This window comes from Lagopus muta, chromosome 5 (genome assembly GCF_023343835.1).
Source record: "Lagopus muta isolate bLagMut1 chromosome 5, bLagMut1 primary, whole genome shotgun sequence".
Lineage (NCBI taxonomy): Eukaryota > Metazoa > Chordata > Aves > Galliformes > Phasianidae > Lagopus > Lagopus muta.
The window spans coordinates 14,260,001-14,282,470 of record NC_064437.1 but is presented as its reverse complement, the minus strand read 5'-3'; the positions used below and the strand labels follow the sequence as shown (position 1 = coordinate 14,282,470).

At 41.2% G+C, this 22,470-nt stretch overlaps 1 long non-coding RNA gene across 1 annotated transcript in view; it reads left to right on the top strand.

Moving 5' to 3' along the window:
- Positions 1-22,470, top strand: part of LOC125693850 (uncharacterized) — a 166,499-nt gene that overhangs the window by 125,409 nt on the left and 18,620 nt on the right. Inside the window, exons 4-10 of the long non-coding RNA XR_007377275.1 lie at positions 176-746; positions 1,433-1,639; positions 4,098-4,235; positions 6,774-7,026; positions 13,397-13,504; positions 14,440-14,533; positions 19,938-21,396. This is a non-coding gene — a long non-coding RNA (uncharacterized LOC125693850). The remainder of the gene's footprint in view (positions 1-175; positions 747-1,432; positions 1,640-4,097; positions 4,236-6,773; positions 7,027-13,396; positions 13,505-14,439; positions 14,534-19,937; positions 21,397-22,470) is intronic.

Genomic DNA, 22,470 nt, shown 5'->3' with positions numbered 1-22,470 from the left:
TTTTTTGCTTCATATTTGTTTTCCATGCTGCAAAAATCATATTAGTATTCAGTTTCTATGAAACTTGACTGAGTTCTCTGGAAAAGTGCAAATATTGTTCCCAGAACTTAAGGCAAATAAATTAGTATCTAGCCCAGATGACACAATTTATTCATGTGGTTTGCTTTCCATCTAGATACCTGATGTATTACTTCAGCAGCAAATTCAACAAGGCCAAGATGTCTTCATTTTCCTCCAGAGCAAGAGCTGTACAAGCATTGTGATGGAAGTATTGGTCTTCTGTGGCCAGCCGGCGAGAACCCATCAACAGCTGTGATGAGCAGAGCAGACAGAGAGACAGGAGGCAGCTGAAGCCAAAGAGGACCCACGCCTGGAGCTGTGTGTGTGATTGGAGCAGAGAGAGGCCAGGACCCAAGGAAATCCCAGCAGCGAGGGAAAAAAACAGATTGACTCTCAGTGACTCATTTAGCTCCTGGATTGGACAGATCTCTCCCCTGCTGGCAATTTGGCTGAGCATCAATGGACAGATACCAGGATGAATAGCTTAAAATAATTAGGGGTTGGGAATCTGCAAAACTGCTAGCCATCCAATTCTTTACTCTGCAATGTGAGGCACAAAAAAGAAATTACATTTAGGTTATTAAATATTAAGTCAGTGGATTTGCTTCCATTTGGTCCAGAACAGGAAACTGGATAAAATTCAACATTTATTTCATTGTGTTGATGGCCTGTTTATCACTGAGCGGGTGAGTGCATTTTGGCAGGTCAAGCTCTTTGACACATGGGGCGAACGTGTGCTTAATTTCCCAAACAGAAGAATTAATATAATAATAATTAACACAGATGAGAACAGAATTAAAATCAAGTACAGTCAAGAGTTCAGTTAAATGCCAGATATCCTGCTTTCTGTGTGTTCTGGGACCAGATTTTTTTACTGTTGAAGGCACTGAGGATTTTGCTATTGGTGCTGATGGGAGATGAATGGTGCTGGATGTAAGAGACTGAATTCCCTGTACTTTCTATTTAGTGCTTAAAAACAGAAGCAACAGGCTCATTTAGTATCAGTAAAGGTCAGTTAAAATTATAGAGACATCCTTTGGAGCAAATCCTCTGCCTTGTATTTGCATATTTATGAACTAGAGATTACGACGGGCTATTCCATTTATTAGAGCAGCATCTCTATAGTTAATTGTCTGTCAGTATTTCCATTATAAACCCCGTTTTTCAGTGTTTTAATATCTCAGCCATTTAAAATCACATCAGGAAGCAAGTTGGCCTTGTGTTTCAGGCCAGGTGCAATTTTTTGTTCTGGATTATTATCAGTAATCAAATACTGTTCATTATATATGCAAATGAGTCACGACATTTCTGGTGGGGGAAAATAGCAAAGCGTAGAAGTTCATGTTTTGTTTTTGTTTTTGTTTTTTTTTAGAAAAGAAGAGAAAAGAGGAATTTGACAAATGATGGCAATTGAGACTTCATGATTTAATAACAGCATCTCAAGCAGTTGTTCTGAAGTGGTTCTCAGTGTGAAATGAGGTTGCCACATGCTTATCAGTGGTGATAGAGGTATATGGCTACAGACGCCTTGCCCCTCAAAAGCTTCTTGTCTGCCAGAGTCCTAGACAAAGAACACCAGGTAAGAAAGCAACATGAGCCTCTAGAAGTAACAATAACCCCAGTTGTAACTTCAAAAACTGACCTCTTTTTAAATGTTCTCCAGATGTAGAGAAGTGCAGTGGCCTTATTCCTGTTCTATGGGGTGGAGAAGTGGGGCTTCTGAAGCTCTCAGGAAAAGACAGTTGTGAAGATACTTTACATGCACCTCTGAGCTGAGCAGTATCGCTCCTCACAGCAGTCTCACATCCTACTCCTTCCAAACAGATCCTCTTTGTTTTCTGACAGTTGCTGGTTGGATAAAAAGTAACTACCTGTCAAGGGCAAGAGTTTAGACTGAAATGCCAATTTTTAACCTGTAAGGGCAGCAAGAAATTGTTCTTCAGTAAAGAAGTTGGTCTTACTCTATAACCTCTTGCCCCATGAAAAGATAAACAGTCTAAAAAGGAGCCCCCGGGCATTGATTTATCCTCAGTGCCTTGAAATATCACTTGCAGGCACAGTAACTGGAAAGCTAAAATTCAAATTCACTAAGAGAGGAAAAAAAGTTGTTCACAAAGTGTTTGTTGCTTTTTACTATTTTGCCTATGTATAGTTGAAGAGGGAAACAGTCCATGTTACCTACTCTTTCTGCCATAACGGTCTGTGTGCAAACTGGGGACTCTGCAGAAGCTAACAAGGGCAGACCAGAGGCTATGGAAGCATCATGTACAGTCCATGTACAAACCTGGGTGAGACCTAGGGCTGGGCCTCTGCTCTGTGCTCTGTTCTATGAATTTCAATATAGCAAGTTTAGAATTTGCATTGCACAATGTTTTGGGTACATCTTTTAAGAAATTATTGCAAAAATACATCTGTGATCTAAAGTCTCAAACTCCAAATAGTGATCCAGACTTTGCGACCATGAGCCCAGATCAAGACATTCCACCCAGGCTTGTTGAACATCAGTTCCACAGCCTAATGGCTCAGGCTCATCAGTCAGTAGCGCTTTTTTGAAACAATAGTATTTCTGATAATTTTCAGGTAGCTGCTGGCCTAAATTGAATTTTCCAGATTCCTTCCAGAATTGCCATTGTAAAAAACAGTCTGCTTTTGCCAGGCACCTCATAGTACTTTTTCAGCTAGAAAATTATCTCTGGTTCTATAGGTGATCATAACTCAGAAGTAGGCAGACAACGGAAATTCTGTTTTGAATGCAAAATTACTTTAACAGATTTATAAAGCAGGTGTATTACCCAAAGTAAGAGTGCAGAAGGGAGGGCCTGCTGAAAGTGTTTAGAATGTATGAGGTAGTAATTATTTTGTGTTGTCTGCTGAAAGATAAGTCCATTCGCAGTAAGCTATCTAAACAGTGCTTTTTACTACGCGTTTGTTATGTTTTGGTTTTAATTTGCAGTGACACAAAGTCTTGCATAACCAAGTTGAGTGCATATTTGAATATTAAAAATACTAATTATTATGTAATTAGTCAACAGGATGTGTGTAATTGTGTAATACCAGAATTCCTGGGTGTGGTAAGAATGTAGGTAGAATGCCAACACTCATCTAGACACAGTGTTATAAAATTACACAGCATATCCCCTGGCTGGGTACTGTAATTTACATTTAAGCAATGGCTATATTAAGAAAATAGGACTTATCTTTTTTAAAAAGAATATCTTCCCGCTGGCATTAGTCTTAGTAAATTATGATGATAATTATATCCAAATAGGATGTATTCCATCTCCCAGGGGACTTCTTCGTAAATATATAAATAGGAGATTGGAACCAGTTGTGGCAGGAAGCCACCCCAAAATGGACGTGTGACAGTTGCTGCATCCTGCACAGGAGTAAGCAATTGCGGAGAATGTACTGGAAGAACTTTCTGTCTCATGAAAAATCATGTGAGATTAAGCAGAAATCTGAGTGGAAATTATATTATTTCTATGATTTAATAGACATCCATGCCATCCTTAAACCATGGTGGAAACATAATATATAATGAATCAGATTCATCTTTGGACTTACCCATGAAGATCTAGGTTACAGTCATAAAATGTAGTGAGCGTTTTAGTTGCCTATGACCTGTGCTAAGATTTTTTGCCAATGTAGTGCAAAAATCTTCTGTACTCATGGCCAACACTCCCCAACACCCACCTAGTTGTCCCTCATCCTTCCTATGGTGCATCTGTGGTCATTGACGGGCACGCACTTCACTGGGGCCAGCACTAAGTGGCTAAGTGGTGGTGTTCTACAGTATGGACAGATAAGGAGGATTGTTCTTTTACATGGGTCAGCACTTCTCTCTTTCTGTGTAGATTCACAGTGAAAAATTCAAGAAGAGAACGGAAAGGTGAAAATTCTAACAGCAAATTAAAATGACTGGGCTCTTACTCAATAGAAATGTAAAATACTGGAGCCTAAAGCCGGGTTTTTTCCATGTGCCTGGGTGGAAAAAGGTGAGGTGCCCTGTGAGGATGATTTTATCTTTTACTTTTTAGTCTGAAGATCTTCGATGTGGTTTGGCAAGTTCATAAAAATATTTGTGATAAAGTTGAACTGCTGTCTGGAAATGTAACATGCATCTCAAAGAAGCTTGAGAAGAAAACCCAGAAGAGTCAGCACTACACATGAACGAGGTAAAAAATTGCAGACAATTAGCTACTAGATGACTCCTACTAAATAAATCATCAAAGACCTGACTGCTGCTTCCAGGTTTCCACAATAGTATTGGCTCATTGAAGAAGCCAAAAATTGCTTAAGATGTAATTTTGGCCAAAGTTTTAGGAATCTGCTGTTCTTGTTTGAATTCAATGATCAACCAACAACACCAAGGCTATAAAGCGGGGGGCTTCATGTTTCTAAAGAAGATACTATGTTTATTGCTCAGAATGAAAGGCCATATGATATGGGAAATTAACTTCTTTCTGTTAAATGAGACGAGTATGGAAAAGAAAAATGACCTGAACATGTCATGGACTCTCACATCTTATTTCACTCAGTAAAGCACTTTGCTTGTCCAATTTAATAGAGAAGCAAAATTTCCCTTCCTGTATGCCTCCAATAATCAGGTCTAGCACTGATCTCATTTAGAGCTTAGTCCAAGACCCAAAGTAAAGGGAAAATATTCTCACTGCTTCCAGTTGGCATCTGGTCATTCTTGCATGGTGGTTTTACTTAAATGTATAAATAGTTCTGAGCTTCTCCCAGGAAAAATAAGAGATGTAAATGATAAGACATGGGAGTGTGTACGTTCAACTTTCCAACCTCCTGCTACTTGCAGCTGATAGGACCAGTACTTTGGCTTGGCAAAGACTTCTTAATTTATCTGCCCTTTCTGTAGGATTAACTGGTTGGAAAAAAAAAGAAAAGGAAAAAAAAAAAAAGTGCTCACTTTGACCCTCTTTATTGCTTCATCTGGGCAGCTCACCACAGTTGCACTCTCGCTTACTGCTTGAGATTTAACTTGTGTCCCTGGCCTGTTGTGATAATCCTCTGAATGTCATTGTTGTGAAGGTTTTGTTCTTTCCAAAAGCTCTTCAAAATTTCTGTGAAGGCAAGTAGGGTTGCTTCAGATCAAAAGGAAATTGTATGTGTCACTATAATGAATGGAAATATGCAGACTAATGATTGAATTTAACAGGAAATTGAAATGCTTGACTTTCCACAAGTCCAGTTTACGTTATTTGAACTCCTAGCGTTCCTAGGTGAACCTCACCCCAGTTGAGGGCCAGCCTAAGGCCTAGTTATCACATGCAATTCAAACTGTCTTCAGAGTAAGACTGAAGTGGTACACAAGCCTCACACTGTCTTTCTGTGCAGGAATTTAAAAAGAACCTGATTTGGAAAACCCTAGGAAAAAAATACTGACGTTTTGCACATCACAAAAAGCTAATTAGAAACACTTTTCTTTTGTAACAAATAAGCCAAGCATATTGACATTAATTATAAGAAATACTCAGGGTTTGGAATAATCTGTTGAAGAGCACAGATGTATACCAAATCCTATGCAAATGAGAGTGTGTTTGCAACTATTCTTCAGGTAACACATTTACTTATAAAAATAAGGTATGTGTTTGGGTTTCTTTTTAATCATTAAAAGTCTTTCTCTTGCTCTTCCTCAATATAGTGAGATAGCTGTATCTGTTCAGCACAGCCTTGCATGCGTTCCAGGAGCTGGGAGCAAATTCTTTCCTTACATGAGTTAGTACTATTTTGTCAGCTTTCCTGGCATTACATCACTGTAACTAGGAGCAGAATTTGTTCTCCTTTGGTAGTAAATTTCCTTTGGTTTCAAAAAAAGCTAATGGAATTCATAATTGCATTTATAATTTTCAGTTTGTGTCCCTGAGCTTACTAGTGACAGAAGTATTTAAATAAAATGCTATGAATGAGATTTGTTATGTTGTCCTCTAGTGCTAGTAGTGACTTCTAATAACATTGGCCAGAAAACTTTGCCTATCACTTCTTTTAGTCCAACTGGCTGCAAAGAAAACTTACTTTTGATAGCATTAGTACATGATAAGAGTTCTTCTTGTGTAAGGGCCGTGACAGGCAGGCTCAGCTAGCTGAATTGCTCCATCCCAATTGCTCCCATTCCCTGCCCCATTCCCTTCTCTTTTGCTCCTTCCATCTCATGTACTGCTTTTATACAGGTACTAGATACTTCAATTTCTAAGTCAAATTCTCTTATAGAATCTGACAAATATTTATCTTAAGGATATCTCTTAAGTTTGGTGAGAGAGCTTGCACAGGAGCTGCTCAGTGGTCATTGTAGACCGTCACCTGGCAGGGCTGGGTTTGGACTGGCAAGCTTTAGGCCCCAAATCCTGGAGCCTGCTTCACAATTTCTTAGCCAGCCTATGAATGCCAGATTTTAGCATATCTACTCCTATGAACACCAGTCCACAAGGCCAAGTGTTGGTAGTAAATACTTAATTTCTCTCATCACCAGTAAATGTTGCCAGCGCTGGTTCAGGTTCCTTGAATGCTTTGCCTAACAATCCTCTAAATGTTTCACAGATATTTCCAGGGATACTGGGGTGGCACAAGTTCCAGAAAGTTTTCAGTAAAGTGTCTGCTTTCACTGCTCAGGTTCAAGCCCATTAAAGGATTTGAGAAAATCCATTCAGTGCTTTGAACAAAGAACAAATGTGAACCATTCCGATGATTTTCAGGTATCATTTCAAGCCACTACAAAGTGTTGGGAGAAGGGGAGGAGGAAATCTTTGCATATGTTCTAAAGATTTGTCAGCAGTTGGCCTTCAGACTAGCTTGAAGATTTTGGTAATGCCAGCAGCTACCGGAAGGTCCAGACAAACTCACACTAGAGATTGCCTAAGCCTTAAATTGCTGGGAGCTTACACACCAGCTGTGAATCAGCAGCCTTTGACCTGTTCTTGTATTTCCACTTCCGAGCATCCACTACTGGTAAGTGCCAAATATAAAATATTGTAATAGTTGGATCTCTGTTCAACCTAGTATGCTTGGTCTTGTTATTATGTTTACATCATTTCTAGTTAAGATAGAAAGGAGACAGCTTCCATCATACCTGCTCATGGATATTCGTATGGAAAAGCAGCAGTTTACATTGACTCTGGTAATCTAAGGGAACACTTTTACAAAGAGTCACTTCTGAGACATGGATTCACTTAATTTGCCAACACAGTAGAAGAAGCACTATAGCAGATGCCAGCTCAGAGTTGCATAGGCTTTAGTGGTGTCTAAATGCAGAAAAGGGATCAGAGAAATGAGAGTATCAGATGGTTGTGAAGTTGGAATGAAAGATGCTATATATAATTTCAGCTGTTGGAGGTGCAGATGTTTCTGTTTGTAACTATTCCTTACAGACAAGTGAGCCTTCTAAATATTTGTTTATATCTGGCCAACATAATAAAACAAGAGGCATTACTTTTGGAGCAACCATTGTCCTTTATTGAATTCCAACCAAAGCAGATTGATTGTTGCTTGGGAACTAGTGGTCAGGAGCATTTTGTTGGATGTGACAGTTTGCAGTACTCACACATCTCTGGCATTAGGGAAAGATGAGGTGAGGGAAGTGGACATCTGCCCTAAAGGGGCAGCAAAAAAGCAAAGTCATGAATGGAAACTGTCTTCTGTTCTAGCATAAGTGGTTTTTTTTTGCTGAAAATTTTTGAAATCTGTTGCTGGAATGATCAGCAAATTTTTCAGCCACTCCACAACTCTTCAAGTTCTTGCAAGGAGAAATTGAGGCACCAAGGCAAAGAGAAGCCAGGTGGGAGAAGTTGAGATGCAGGAGGAAGACAGGCAGGCTCATCTTGGTGGCCTGGCAGGCAGCAGGGTGTGGAGCGGAGGGGCACTGCTAGCAGGTGGAAAGAGTGGTTAGGACATACCTGCCAGGGGCCATAAAACTGGTATTGATGAAGGAGGTGCTAGAGATGCTCGGCAGGGAAGACTGCAGCAGAAGAGAAGAGCAGTGGTATTGGTGGAGGACACAGGGAGGAGTGGAGCTGTTTCTGCAGCCACTCCAGCCCAGGGTCACCTGGCTACTGCTCAAGGGCTGAGCAGGACTATTCCCTCTGGGACACTGGCATTATGTCCAAAAAGCAGGAGAGAAGCCTAACTCTCTTACTGTTTAACTGTGGAATCGGTGACATAACAATAAGGAAAAAGTCCTTCCACCTCCCCAGAAAAAGTTGGCTCTGTTCTGGCCAAAGTTTTTTTAGCAGGAGTTTTCCTGGAGACTACATCTGCCCCATGGGTGACATCCCAAGCTCTGCTCGAGCCTGGCAGGGCAGTAAGGGTGCCAAGCATTTCAGAGGGAGGGATGGAGGATGCATATTTGTGCCAGATAATTAACAGACTGTTGCAGAAAAAAAAAGCCACTGTGAGCCTCCAAGGTAAATGCCTCTTCTACCTTGCAGGCTCTGGAGCAGCTCAGCATGAGTTGCTGGAGCAAAGGAAACTGCAGGAGAGGGACCTGCATGTACCATGCAGCAGAAGCTCCCATAGACCCCAGTTTCCTCAGCACAGGCCAGACTGTTGGCTTAACTCTGCTGATCTCCCTTCCCTAGCACTCTCCTCCAGCCTACAACAGCACTTCAGTGGTGTCAACAGCCTTCAGTAGCCTCCAAGAGACCTGCAGCAAAGGAGAGGTATTTGGGATTTGTGGGGGAGGCTGGTAGCTATTTTATTTGAGCTCTGCATTCTCTGTGCATTGAGAGCATTGCTCCTGTAGCTCCCTTTAGAGACCATGACATCCATTGCCCAGGTTGAGCAGCCCAGTATCCAAGGGAAAGGAGATGTCCAAGGGATGCTTTTGCTTATCACTGTCATGTAAATCAAGCCTAAATCTGAGTCCTTTGAAATGTGAGAAAATGAGAGATTCGATTATCCATATGGATCAATCTGGATTTATTCCAGATTGCTTCATTAATAGCAATCAAAGACATCACTTTAATGGATTTTTTATCCTCAAAATTATGATCATGAGGAATTTGTTCTGGCTATTGATTTTGAAAAGGCTTTTGATTCTCTTCAATAGCCTTAACTTAGTTCAGATTTAGGTAGCAGTAGGATTTAGTCTTAAATATGTTAGATAGGTCAATCTCCTTTATTCAAATCCACAGTTATGTTAAACTAATGACCATAGTTTGAAGATGATTTATGTACTGGGGCTTTGGCAGGAGGATCCTTTTTCTCTGATACTTCTGCTGTTACAGAGAAGCCTTTGTTTTGGGAGAAATCAGTATTTTTAAGGGGAAAGTCAGTGATATTTTCCATTCTGCCATTAGTTGGAGAATATATGTATATATATATTTATATATTTTTAATGAAGATTATAGATATTATGCTATAAGTCGCTGGATGTTCATGTTTCTTCTTTGTTAATTGGGGTAAAACTCTTAAAGCCATTAGGCGATTTAAATGTAGCTCTATTTGAACAATATCCTTTATTGGTTCCCCCATTATCCTTTAAACATCTTGGTGTGCAAGGGGATAAAATTAGAAAGAATTTGTTTGCTTTAAATTGCCAGCCTCTGCTTGATAAAACTATTAGCTATTTAGCTAATTGGCCTGCTCTTCCATTATCATTAATTGGCAGAATTGATACAATTAAAATGGAGGCTTTATCTGAAGTGTCTGTGTTTTTTTCCAAGGTATACCCAATCCAGCTCCCAAACATGTTCAGAGAGCCTTACATTCTGCAATTAGTTTTGCTTTCAGGATTAGAGGTAAATTTAAGATTAATTTTGAAACTCCGTAGCTTCTCCTGGAGTCAGCTGGACTGGCTCCTGCTAATTCTGTTGTTGTTTTTGGCTGTCCTGGTAAAACGTGTTGCTTCACGACTTAAACAATTCCCAGCATTAAGCGGTGGCAGCAGCATGTGTAGGACAGTTCAGCCACAAACTGAGCAGAGTCAGGCCTGAGAGCACCCCCCAGCTTTGCAGAAGTTCAGGGCAAGGCCTACATCTGGGGCTGCAGCTGCAAGGTGCTAACCCCCATTATTCCCTGAGCCACCAATGCACTCTAACATGAACATAATTTTTAAGCACACACACAGACGCGGTGACGCCAATTAGCTTACTCATACTAGTAAAGTTAAATAAAGGCTGTGTTTTGTTTGTCACCTTGTCTGTTAGAGACTTATGAGAGCCTGTTGCAAAATAGGGTATGTACTTCCGCTTGCACCTTGGTCTCGCCCTAGCTGATCCTGCTGTCCCGATCAGCTGGGAGGCACTGGATTTAGAGGAGAGGCTGTACCTCTCCTGCTCTTTCCCTGGACTCATAGCATCAGGAACCTGCACCCTCTGTTCTTACCCCTGGCAGACACGCCATCTACTTTAGATCACTGGTACAAATCATGCTTTCACCTCCTAATGCTATGATTCATGCTAGCCATTAGCTTCAATTAAATGAATAGGCCACAAGGAAATTAAAACTAAATAATGCTTCTATCAAGGGAAGGTCTTCTTAAGAAGCAGGGCCTCTGCTGCCAGAATTAGTCACCTGGTCTGCCTTCTGCACCAGAGACTAAGAAAACGAGAGGATGATTAATTGGGCAGGACCAAGAGGATGTTGACCCTCCCATACAGCTAGCCAGTGTGGGCAGTTGCTTATTCATACCATGGGAGCAGTGGCTACATCACTGATCACCGCTACCACCTCTGCATCATCTCCATCACAATTCTAGATGGTCTTGTGGTAGCCACACGTTCTTCACCACCCAAGCATGCTCTTACACTGGGACATCCTTATCTAAAAAGTGAGTAAAGCTCTGTCACCCACAGAATGAGCCATTTAAAGCTGCTAAAAATAATTTGTATGTAAAATATAAAATTTTTCTACTCAAAATACTTAAAAATGTTTTATCTGTAAGATATATGCAAATATAATTGTACAGAATTTTAGTTAAAATAAATCAGATCTATTCTCATAGGCATGACCCAGTGTGCGCATAACAGGTAGAAACACTGGAGCAATCTTGATAGAATACAGCCCTGCTTAACTCACTGAAGTCGTTGTGGTCTTTAGAATATACCAGTCATTTCATGAAGCACATCATGTTTCATGGGTTAATCCTGATTGACTTGTGATGCTTTGCTTTTGGGTATTACCTGAATTATTCTGCCCATCTCTTCTCCATTCATTCTGTCTATTGCAAATATCATTCTACATAGATTTCTCTCATACACTCATTTGTTATTTAATTATGCATCCCTTTAAGGAGATAGACACATCAAGTAACAGTACTCCATGGCACGCAGAAAGAGGCATTGTTTACTATTCCATAAAAAAGCGTGAATGTGGAACACACAGTTTATAAGATACTAATGAATTATTTGGATTTTTTACCTTAAAACTGAGTCACTCCAGCTAAGTTCAGTGACTGGTGGAATTTGAATGTGGTAGGTAATAGCCCATGAGACAACCATATGATAGATTTCAGCTTGGCTCATACTGACCATCTCAGCCATGCACCTTGGCACTGAGTGGCATTTGTGGTATCTCACCATGGGGCCACGTTCTGCTGCCTCAGTTATGATGAAGCAAGGCCTGAAGCTGAACTGTTGCTGCAGGTCTTCGGATTCTCCTAGGTAGAAAGAGAGCATGTGAGCCTCTGGAACTAACAACCTGGCATGTCTCCTGAGCAGTAAATTTGCTGTGATATGTCCCCTTGGGCTGAAGGGCCGGGGCTGTTGTGGCTCTATCAGGAGGAACGTGCCCCCACCAGTGCCACTGGAAGCCTCACACTGCCATTGCCACTGAAACCTGTGGTTCAGTTAAAAAGGAGTCTCTATCATAAGAAACTAAAAGACAACTGTGTTAAGTGTACCAATTCTGTGCTGATTTTGCTCCTGAAATGACTGCAGTAAATAATCAACATTACAGTGGTGTAAAACTCATGAAAGAGGTGGGAATCAAGCCCTGTGGGAACAGTCAGAGGAGCTGCAGTGTAGCAGCTAGTCCTCCACGTACAAGATTTAAGGTGTGTTAGGACCAAACTCTCCTTGGAGCAAGCAGTGCTGCTTATTTGATTCCATCTACTGTGGATTTGGTTTATGGTCACCAAGGCAAGAAGAGTCCAGAAAAAGGGACATTCCTGGGCTGAAACATTACTGTGGCATAGCAACGCCTTTCCTCGGTTTGAAAGTAGAGATATAACTCTGAATGTCATTAACTAAGACAATAATAAATTAATACAATAGCCAAGTAATAGCTCTGTAATGCTTTCATGTATGAATTGGAATGTGAATACTGAGATTTTCATTTCATGGTTGAAAAATACATGAGTTGACCCAAATATTAATTTCTGCATTTCAATCATTTACATATTATGGGTCAATAATCATTTCTTGCACAAATGACTTTTCAAATGAGAAGCAGTATATTGTAATGGTCTGTCGTATTTACAAACATCTCATTGTTTTCCCAACTTAGCACTTAGTATTTAACGTATACTGGACTGGATACTGTTTGCCAAATACAATACAAAAAGGACTCATGTAAAATGCAGAGGCTATTTTCTCTTACTATTATCCATAATTTATAATGTTCATAAACCATGGAGTTGTGTGCCTGAGCCCTCACTTTGGACCAGGCATGATTTTTCTGCAATTGTTCAGGAGACCTGATAAGCCTCTCTGTTCTTGGCCTTAAACATCTCACCCCTTTGAGGAGCCCTCTGAAGGTTCAGCCCTGTCAGAAGGGTTAATCGTGGGGATTTTGAGGTTTAGTACATCCCAAGCTTTTTTTTTACAGCATGCAATGACATCCAACAAAATGCCTAGGGTGTCTTTTTTCAATTACTTTACAAAGCTGGAATAATATAAATAACCTTGCTTTTTCCTTACTGGTATTGAACTTAGTCCATCATTTCAGGCTGTTCATTGTTTCCTCATATTCCACCCCTTTATTAGCCAACATATCCCAGCAGAAACCTTGTGTTTTGGAGTAAATAGTGTTCAAGTCCTGAATTAATCAGGGACTGGTGCAGCATATATTCACTGCCCAACAAGATGAATTTACACATCTGCCTTTTCCCCTAATTATAATTCCAGAGGTTGAATGTCAACAGCATATGGGTATATCCTCATAGAGGCATGCAAACACACACACACAGGCACACACTGTACATTAATCTCTCTTGGCTTATCCGTTGCTGTCTTTAATTTGTATACTTCAAAATTGAGTGGTGAGGTCATTTATTAGACTGTTTTTGTGAGTTTTATGTAGTGATAAGAAAGCGGTTACATGCAATTTGTTTTTATAGAACTCACTTCTGTAAGTATGAGCTAATATTTCCTTTCTTTAACAGAACAGTGAGGAAGAAGAGCTTGCAGAGGTAACTAAGAGTTAACTGGCAACATTTCAGCTGTCACCATTGTCTTACATCTACAGAGAGAGTGGAGAGAGCCAAGAAGATGTAAGTACAGCAGGCCACTGGGAAAAAAAAAAAACAAAAAACAAACAAAAAAAACCCAAACACGTTTATAAGTATAAATTTCTCTTCAGAAGCCTCAGAGCAAATCTTTTCAGTTTGTCTTGATTTTTCTTCCCCTATTTTTAAAACACAATGTGTGGTGGAAATGATTGTTATTATCCAAAGGACCTTACTTGCTGGCTCGCTGCATCTCTGTTTATGAAATGCCATAACAAAAGTGAGCTCACGCTTGTGTGCTTCCAATGCGTGATGTTCCTGTGTGCCAGATGGGCACTTTCATGACTGTATGAGCGTGGATTATTTCATTTCCTACATCTGGGACTCCAAATGGCTGCACAGAATGCCACAGGAGAGCGGCACAGATCTTCAGCTGGGGAAGCCTACCTTCACAAGGGAACTGGCTACATCAGAGGGGATGAGGCAGAGAAGCCCCGAGTGACATCTGAAAGTTCACATAAGCCAGGGCCATAAGGGAAACCTTTAGAACCAGGAACAAGACAAAAATAAACAATAACTAATGCTGGATGTCAGCTGCAGAGTTGGGGGAGGGAAAATAAACCATAAGCAGTTTCTTGCCTGGCCACAGAAGATGTGTTTGGAATGCTGTTTTGTATTTCAGCACAGAAACTCTGCTGTGACCTTCAGCTATCGCTGGGTATTACAAGTTCTACAGATAGCCAGAGAGAAATATCCCAAGGAGAGCTGGCATATACTGTGCCATCTCACTTAATGTTGACTGCATATTGCTCACAGCCCATTCCAGAACTGTGACTGGCCAGCCTTATGAAAGCACTGCAGAATCCTACAGGAACAGTCAGGAAAACTACCATTTGTCATAACTCTATTGCAGGATTTGGGATAATTACTTGTTTGTTTGTAGGATAAAAGAATGCATTCTTTTTTTTTTTCCATCCCAGAACAATGAGAGCAGATCTGCAGTATAGTGAGGACCCGGTCTGCTACACTTCTGTGGTGCATGTTGCATTTCAGTGCCAGCACTTACCAGAGACGGTAAGAAGAGACAGAATAGGCTGTCCTATATGTTTGATTGAATTAACTGTAGCGGGAAAAAAATATATAGTAAACCCAGTGACTTCCTTAAGATGAAAGAGAACAAGCTCCCAAAGAAAGAACAAATGGAAAAAATAACGAACAAAAGAAAATAAGAGCTTGTGACACAAAGTAAGAAAAATAAACAGCAGTTGACTTAACTGTTTTGCATAAGATATTTACAAACCACAGCATATTACTGTTTGCTTTATGCATTTTCACATCCTGCTCAGTTTAAAGCAGTAATTTTCTGCAAGGACAACAGAGGGAAAAAAAATGCTTTACACTGCTTATATTAATTACTTTTTTTCATTACCCGTCATGTTTTCTACAGGCTTGTGTATTATTACTGTAAAATGTAATGAAACAGAAAAAGAAAAAAAGAATGGACTTCTGGGAAATTTTCCAATTCTTGAAATGCAATGTTAATTGAGAGCTATTTTTAGGTCATCACAGATAGAGCTGAACCCATTGCCATCAGTGCACACAAAGGGAATTGTCCAGGTGCAACACAAACTGGGTGAGCGTATCAGTTTCTACTGATGGAGAAGAAGGGAGAGAAACTGTCTCCCCAGAGGAATGGGTCTTGCTGGGTTTGGGGCAGCTTCTATATCTCAGCATTAAGTTCTCAAAGCATAAAATGAAAAGAAGGGGTATGGAGTCAGTGTAGTCCAGGACCTGCCATAACCATGGGTGCTCCAGAAAGAGACCCAGTGACAGGAGGGTACAATACATGACAGTGAGAAACTCTCTGCTTTGATGGCTGACTTCCAGCTCTGGCATGGAGGGCACTCTGTAAGTCAGCATAAAATAAAGTCCCCTCAGAATGTATCAGAAACGTGATCCCTTTAATTTATAGATCTCCTAAAAGGCTGCCAAAAATCAATTATTTTAATTTGTATATAGCACAGCCATGGACTGATTCAAGTTCTTTTGAAGTATTTTTAAACAGCCATTGCACAAAGCCACCCTCTTTCCCATATGCAAAAAATGAATTGAAAACCACAATCTCTTGCAGTCACTTTGATCGCGAGAAAAGACACATAGGACTCTGCAAGCAAATCTGAGGCCCCCTGCTAAGTCCTTTAACTGGTACCTTTACTATTAGTCCCAAGAATCAGCTCTCCCTGTATTATCTGCCTCTTTTCTCAAAGAGTGCAGGGAAGGTGTGTGAGCCAATAACAGCTTGTGAAGACCAGAGGAAATACTTGTGGGTGGGTGGAGGTTCTCTTTGAAACTGGAGAAGTGGAAAATCTTTGGTGTGCACTTAGTAAGGCTGAAATGAAAGGGGAAAGAGCATCCCATGTGGGGGAAGCCACCCTTATCTTCACAAAGCTGTTTGTTCTCTGCATTACACAGCACTGCTATATAAGCAAGAGCCGAACGTGGACTTTTTTTTTTTTTTTTTTTTTCAGCAGCCATCCTCACATGTAGAATGTTTTGGAAAAACTGAGACTACCCTGAAAAATTTTCTACCCACTTTTGCCCCCTTCATGTAGCAATCTCAAAATGAAGCCATGACCAGATGGTCAATAACCAAGAACGTACCTATTGTTCTGTTTGCCTTGATGCTACTGCACTTCTAGTAACCAGCCTGTAGGTACAGGAGTCATCTCTCTGCCCAAGTTGGCCCAGATCAGCAATTGAACAAACATTTTCTTTTAGAAATGCTGCATCAAAAGTACTAACTTTCATAGTGAGAAATTGTTTTAGAGCCAAGGCAAGGTGAGTGCATTACACTGCCACTCACCCACACAGAAGGCAAGTGACCTCTGATACTCTCTTTGCAAATCAAGAAAGAAGTTCTTATTGACTATGCATGTCCCTACCTCCAGTGGTGGTACCAGCATTTAGACTTCATTTTGCCAAGCCAAGGTGGCTCCAGCTAGTTGGAGCCTCACCTTAGCTCATTATTGGCTTGTCAGCACTATATACTTCATCAAGTCTGACAGCTAACCCCATACTTTTGTATCTCTGCATGACAGGCTCCTTTTTGCATTTAGACGTGAGTTATTCCCCTTTGCTAGAAAAATTGATTTGAATCTGTAGCTCTCTGATTGAAAGTCATGTTTTTTTCCACAAAGAACTCAGCTTTGTTCTTTCGTAATGCTTTAGTTCTCTTCAGCACCCCAACTTGCTTTCCTTGTAGGCAGTGGTCCAGAAATGGTAGGGCTCCTTTACAGACTCAAGCAGGTAGATTTTCTTGTAGTGAGATGATAGGAACAATTGTTGGAGGGCATGAAAGGCGCAGTGGGACCTGGGAATGAGATTACAAAGCCTCCTGGAGGAGCAGGGGTGGTTTGACTCAAGCCAGCTAGGTATACTGGTACGCTGCCCATAGCACGTGGCTCCCACATGAGTCAGCCCCTCAACACTCAAGGTGCTGGAGAAAGGGCACTAATCTAGTTTATTCCAAGTCAAACTCATGGTGTAAATAAGGAAGTCAGTATTCAAATGGCAATTCAGACTTGAGATAATGTTCTAAGATACATGTAGTCACTTATGTCCATGGGAGTATTATTGCCGTAACTTTCACTTGAATGAGTATTTCATCTCTAGGAGCTTTCATTTTTCCAGTTGATTAGCTGGCACCTGTCCTCTGTTGAAAAAGGGTAGCGTGCACCTGAAGAATCTCAGTAATAAGCCAGTTGGGGATACTTTGCAGGATGGACCCATGGAGAATGCAGTCATTTGACTGGATCAATAGGTGGGATTTCCTCAGAGAAAGGGAATTCAAATGTCACTTCGAAAATTTCACTTCAGTGTTTTCATTTTCTGTTTCAGCTGTGTCAGGAATGGCCTGCAGATTTAAACTCTGACTCACAGTAGGAGAAATGAGGGTCCATTAATTCTTATGAAAAAAAAAGTGCCATTCCAGGCCATAGCCCTAATGTAAATGAATTTGGCATGTTCCAGAGTAGACCATCACTTCCATTATGAAATCAATGGATATAATTTAAGCTTTGGTCCGACAAGGCCTGAAACTTGCAGAGCACACACCAGATGTTTATTAATGTTTAGAGGGTGTCAATGGTCATAAAGGATTTCAAATCATAAAACCATGACAGAGGGTCTGATACTGGCTGCAGCGCAGTGCTTTCAAAAAATTTTATTGTCTCTCAGAAAGCAACAGGCCACAGTTCTTAAACATGTTTCAGGAACTGATCTGCACTCAGAAATGCTCTAGTATCTATGGAAATTTGCCTCTAATTTATCTTACAGTCCCATCTTTCTGAGCTGTGTTTAGGACCATGAGCATTTCATGCAGGCATACTTTTTAAACTGCTCCTCTGCATACATAGAGGGCAAAAAGTAGAAGAAATATGTTATGGACTCCAGCTGCTAGAAATATCCCATAAGAAGTTATGTGCTGGCCAGGATTTGTAAGGATGCCATTGGTATGCTTCAGATGCAGAACCCAACTAAGATGGGGAAGTAATGTCCACTTTGAAGTTGCAGTTGCAAAGCTCCCCACGGTTCCTCCCAGCCTGTGTGTCCTGCCAGAGGGTCTGTGCCACTGCAGGAGAAACCCTGCCAGGCAGTACAGCCAGCCTGGCCTCCCAGGATTTGGCTGCTTCAGCACTGGTTCCCAGCACCTTCTATACACTGGAGCACCAGGATGCTGAACTGAGTGTCTATACTCACACACAAACCTTTAAAAAAGGTTTCAAAAACGCAGGGCTGACCCATGGCCTCTATGATTTGCTTCAGTAGGTTGCACCTTAACCCTGTTATTTTCCTCAAATTTTCTCAACTGTAACCTTCCTAGGTACCATCAGCATAAACCTCACCTCCCAGGTAACTCCTCAAACCCAAGCATATCCTTCTTTAAACACTGCAACTGCTGTGAGATGAAAAATACCATGCTTAAATGGTGCCCTTTGGAGTGGAGCACTGTGCATAAAGAGACCTGCCAGATTCCCATCAGACGGGTTAGCTGAGATGGGGGGGGCTGGAAACATTGACTGCAGCCAATTTCCTTTTCTCTATTCGTTAATCCACGTTGTCCAAACAATAAGAACATTTGGTGCATTTACCTCTAAATATGTCAAATGCTCCTTTAGGAAAGAACTTCCAAGACCTAAAATCGTCTTTTAAGATCAAATTCATTGCCTGAGCTTAAAATTGTTCTTGACACAAATAAGCACAGACACACACTTGCAGACTTCATCTGCACTGTAGGAATTGTCCTGGGATAGCACAGTGCTGTCTGTGGAGCCCTGCTGCAAAGCCTGGCTTTCTGATACTAAAAGAGCACTGCAAATATTAACATGTTGTTGAGTGTGAGGGAATTAAAAACAACAACAAAAAAAAAGAAGATGAAGAAAGAAAGAAAGATTATCCCATAATATAACAGATCTAAAAAGAAATTGGCTTTATTTTCACCTATTGCGGACGAATGGAGGTAAAGCAACTTTTAATTAGTACAACAGGACAATAGGAATGAAATTGGCTTGGCCACAAGATTTTTGCAGGATGACACTGATGGTATTACTATCCAACTTCAAAGATTTGGAAAGATGTGGCTGCTAACACTGGAGAATAGAAACCTGTTTTTCATCAACTAGGCTGGCCTGACAAATTAAGTCTGTGGAGTCATTAGATTAAGATAAGAGCTTATCTCCTAGACTGACATTTATTCAGAGGTTTTTATGCTGCTCAACTAGTAATTAGTGTAGTTGAATTTTTAACACTGCTTTGTCCAGTTATTTGACAAATTTGAAATATATACATCTTTGATTAAAAAAAAAAAAAAAAGAAGAAGAAGCTAAAATCCAAGGGTACGGAATTATTAGTGTGGAAAGGTTTTAATTTCTAGAAAAGTTGAGATGGCGTTAAAGATCTTCAAGCAAGTCAGAAGTTGTTCTGCTTTTGACTCATTTCAGTACACTCATTGAGAGGCCCCTTAAACTAAATTTGTAGGCACTAAGCAGCAGATACCTCCAGCAAATCTGCAATTTCCTTCATATCCATCCATTTTGTAATTCTGCTGCTTTACAGGAGCAGGAATCCAGTGGAGGCTGCACTCCTGCTCATTAGTGCTTGTCTGCCTCCTTCAGCACTCTGGTTGGGATTTCTTGGGGGGAGTTTCAAAAGGATTCTTCTCTCACATGGCTGATATCACAGGATAACGTTTATTTTTCCTGTCCCGATTTTCTTGTACTAACAGATGGATTGTTCCTGAGCAAACAAATGCATTGCTCCTGAACACATGTTTTAACATTGCTTTAGACTAACAAATCTTTTTTTTTTTTTTTTTTTGGAACATTTTATTTTGAGTAATCAAAGATCAGAATTAGAATAATAATTAGTGATGAAATGAGTGAGGATTTGTTTATGAACTTTGCCTTTTTTTTCCCTACAGTTATGTCCCAATATTACTGTTGCTATATTTATTTTGTCCAAAGTGCAACCATCTCAGCATCTGTCATTGTATCTGTTAGAAACACACAGGCAAGGAGAGCTCACAGTAGTAAATTACGGTTCATCCAACCACTTAATTCTTATGATTGCTGGCTTTCACCAAAAAGCAAATAAACAAAAAAAAGACTGAAATTCAGGGCAGTTGGCCACACCACCTCTGAGTGCAGCGGTGGCATTAGAGCAGGGCATGAGTGCTGAGGCCACCTGGGAGCAGAGGCTGTGTGCCAGCACCTCATGGCTGCTTCTGTGGCTTTGGATTTTTCTAATGTTTACATGAGTCCCCACGGTACAAGAGAAGTTAAGCACCCGATAAGCACCACAGCTCATCCATGGCACAGCGCTTGAGGATGCAGGGATCTTGGGCATGTTCAGCCAGGAGCGGAGTCCTGCTGCCCTCCAGTTCCTGAGCCAGGTTGAAACGGACCTTTAAAGATTATCTAGTTGAGAATGATGTGGCAATGCTCATCAATCTGAACCACTTGCATCAGTCCTCAGAGAAACTTTAAGCACTGCTTTTCCCCCCTCTGAATTGCAGCTGTTGCTGCTGCCTTTGCTGTCTCCCAGCTCAAAAATCCCTCCGAACTGCTGAAGTGCAACTCATTTCCCTGCCAACAGAGCACGAAAGTGGAGCCTGGACCTGACCCTCCGGTATCTGTGAGAGGAAAGCCCAAATTCTGATTTCTCCAAAAAGGATCAGGGACTGAGCTGAGAGAGGAGAGATTTGAGTTGAAGCAACCTGGGGTCTGTGGTAGCATCATCACTGTTTCCCTGGGCTGGTTTCCCCTGCTGAGCCGTGCATCACTACACAGACTGGATGATGTCAGTGCTGCCCGAGCAAGCTTCAGTTTGGCTGCTGAATAAAGGGAAGAGTTGTCGTCACCACACAGACAGAAAAGCAAAGAAAGCCTATGTCTTCTAGCTAAAAAGCCAGCTTAAATGAAGGCATAAACATCTCCTTTTGAGGTACCGTGGAGACAACAGCACACAGGCATCTTTGTGTTGCCCGTCCATTGGCAGCACTGGCTCATCAGGCAGTTCCCCATCCCCAGATCTGTGTCAGACACCTCATCCTGCTCATCTGTGGGGTTTTGGTTCATGGACTTTTGCTGCTCTCCTGCACTTCCATGAGCAAGGCCACTCTCTCACACCTGCACCTTGGGTCAGTTTAAAAACAGCTGCTGTTTGATGGCACACACTAAATGAATTACTGTCCTCAGTTATGGCCTATGAGTCTGGAGAATGAGACCTTCACTGGCACCACACAGGAGGCCAAGGACAGGCAGAAGCACGGGCAAAGGCAAAGTTCCGCTGGGTCAAGGGAAGGGGCATGGCAGACTAATGAACAGCAACCTGCTCTTAGGTGGAAGACTGCTCTTCAGCATTTGGCCCAGGTCAGACAGGTGAGAGAGGATTTTTCTCAAGTTTCTAGTGTTCCTAAGCAACTTGTAAGATGGGAAAGAATGGCAGCTATTTTTGTTAACTGGCAAATAAGTTGTCAATACCACCAGAAATTGCTGCCCCTTACTTAGACATTGCTCTAGTTTTTCTTTTGATGACTTTTGGCTTCTAAGCTTGGCACAAGAGGTAGCCATGTCCCAGAAAAATATGCTTGCCCTTTTCAACCAGATTCCTTATGCTCAGGTTTACCCCCAGCAAATGTATCACAGTGCCATAAATTATGCAGTGAGTTCCACACAAACATCCTCTACTCTCTGAAATGAAGGTGAACACTCGGTAGCACAAATACGCGATGTTGCCATCCAGCTGTTTGTGTTTCCCCCAGGCATTCAATACTTCCCACAAATAACTACACTTTGCACTTCTATAACATACATTCTGAGACCCCACAGGGCACCAAAAGATGGAGTAAATGCCTCTATTTCTATGTCATAGGTGCTTAGCGCTTCTGAAATGCAAGCTCAAAGCAGGGTGTGTTGAACATCCTAAGCATGGAGAAACCTTTCTGGAAAGCTGATGGAAAAGATTTTCTCAACTACTGGTGGTCAGTCAGCGGGCAGTGGTTGGTGCAACTGTTGCAGAGGGGGTTCCCTCACCGCAGGGAAGTCTCTCTCCAATAGCCTGAGCTTTCCTCCATTTTAATTTTCTGTGGTATGGTATTTATTAAGTACTTTGCCATAATGTGCCATTGCTAGTGTGCCAAATCCTGAGCAAATCACATCCTCAGTTCTTCTGTTTCAGATTTGTGAGATAATCTATTATAGATTAATCTTTTCAGTCTTATGGTGCAATGTCAAAAATAAATTGGGGTTATGAAACTGGAGGGGAGCCACTGGGGCAGGGGGGAGGGAGGGCGTGTTCTCATTGTTGCTTCTTATTTGACTTTGAAAGCATTGTCACAATGAGATTTTTGGAGCTGATTGTTACCCCGTGGAATCCAAAACACAAGGTAAAAATGTCGTGGACTAAGTTTTTATCTCCACAGATATCAGCTCAGTGTTGAACTGTGGATGATT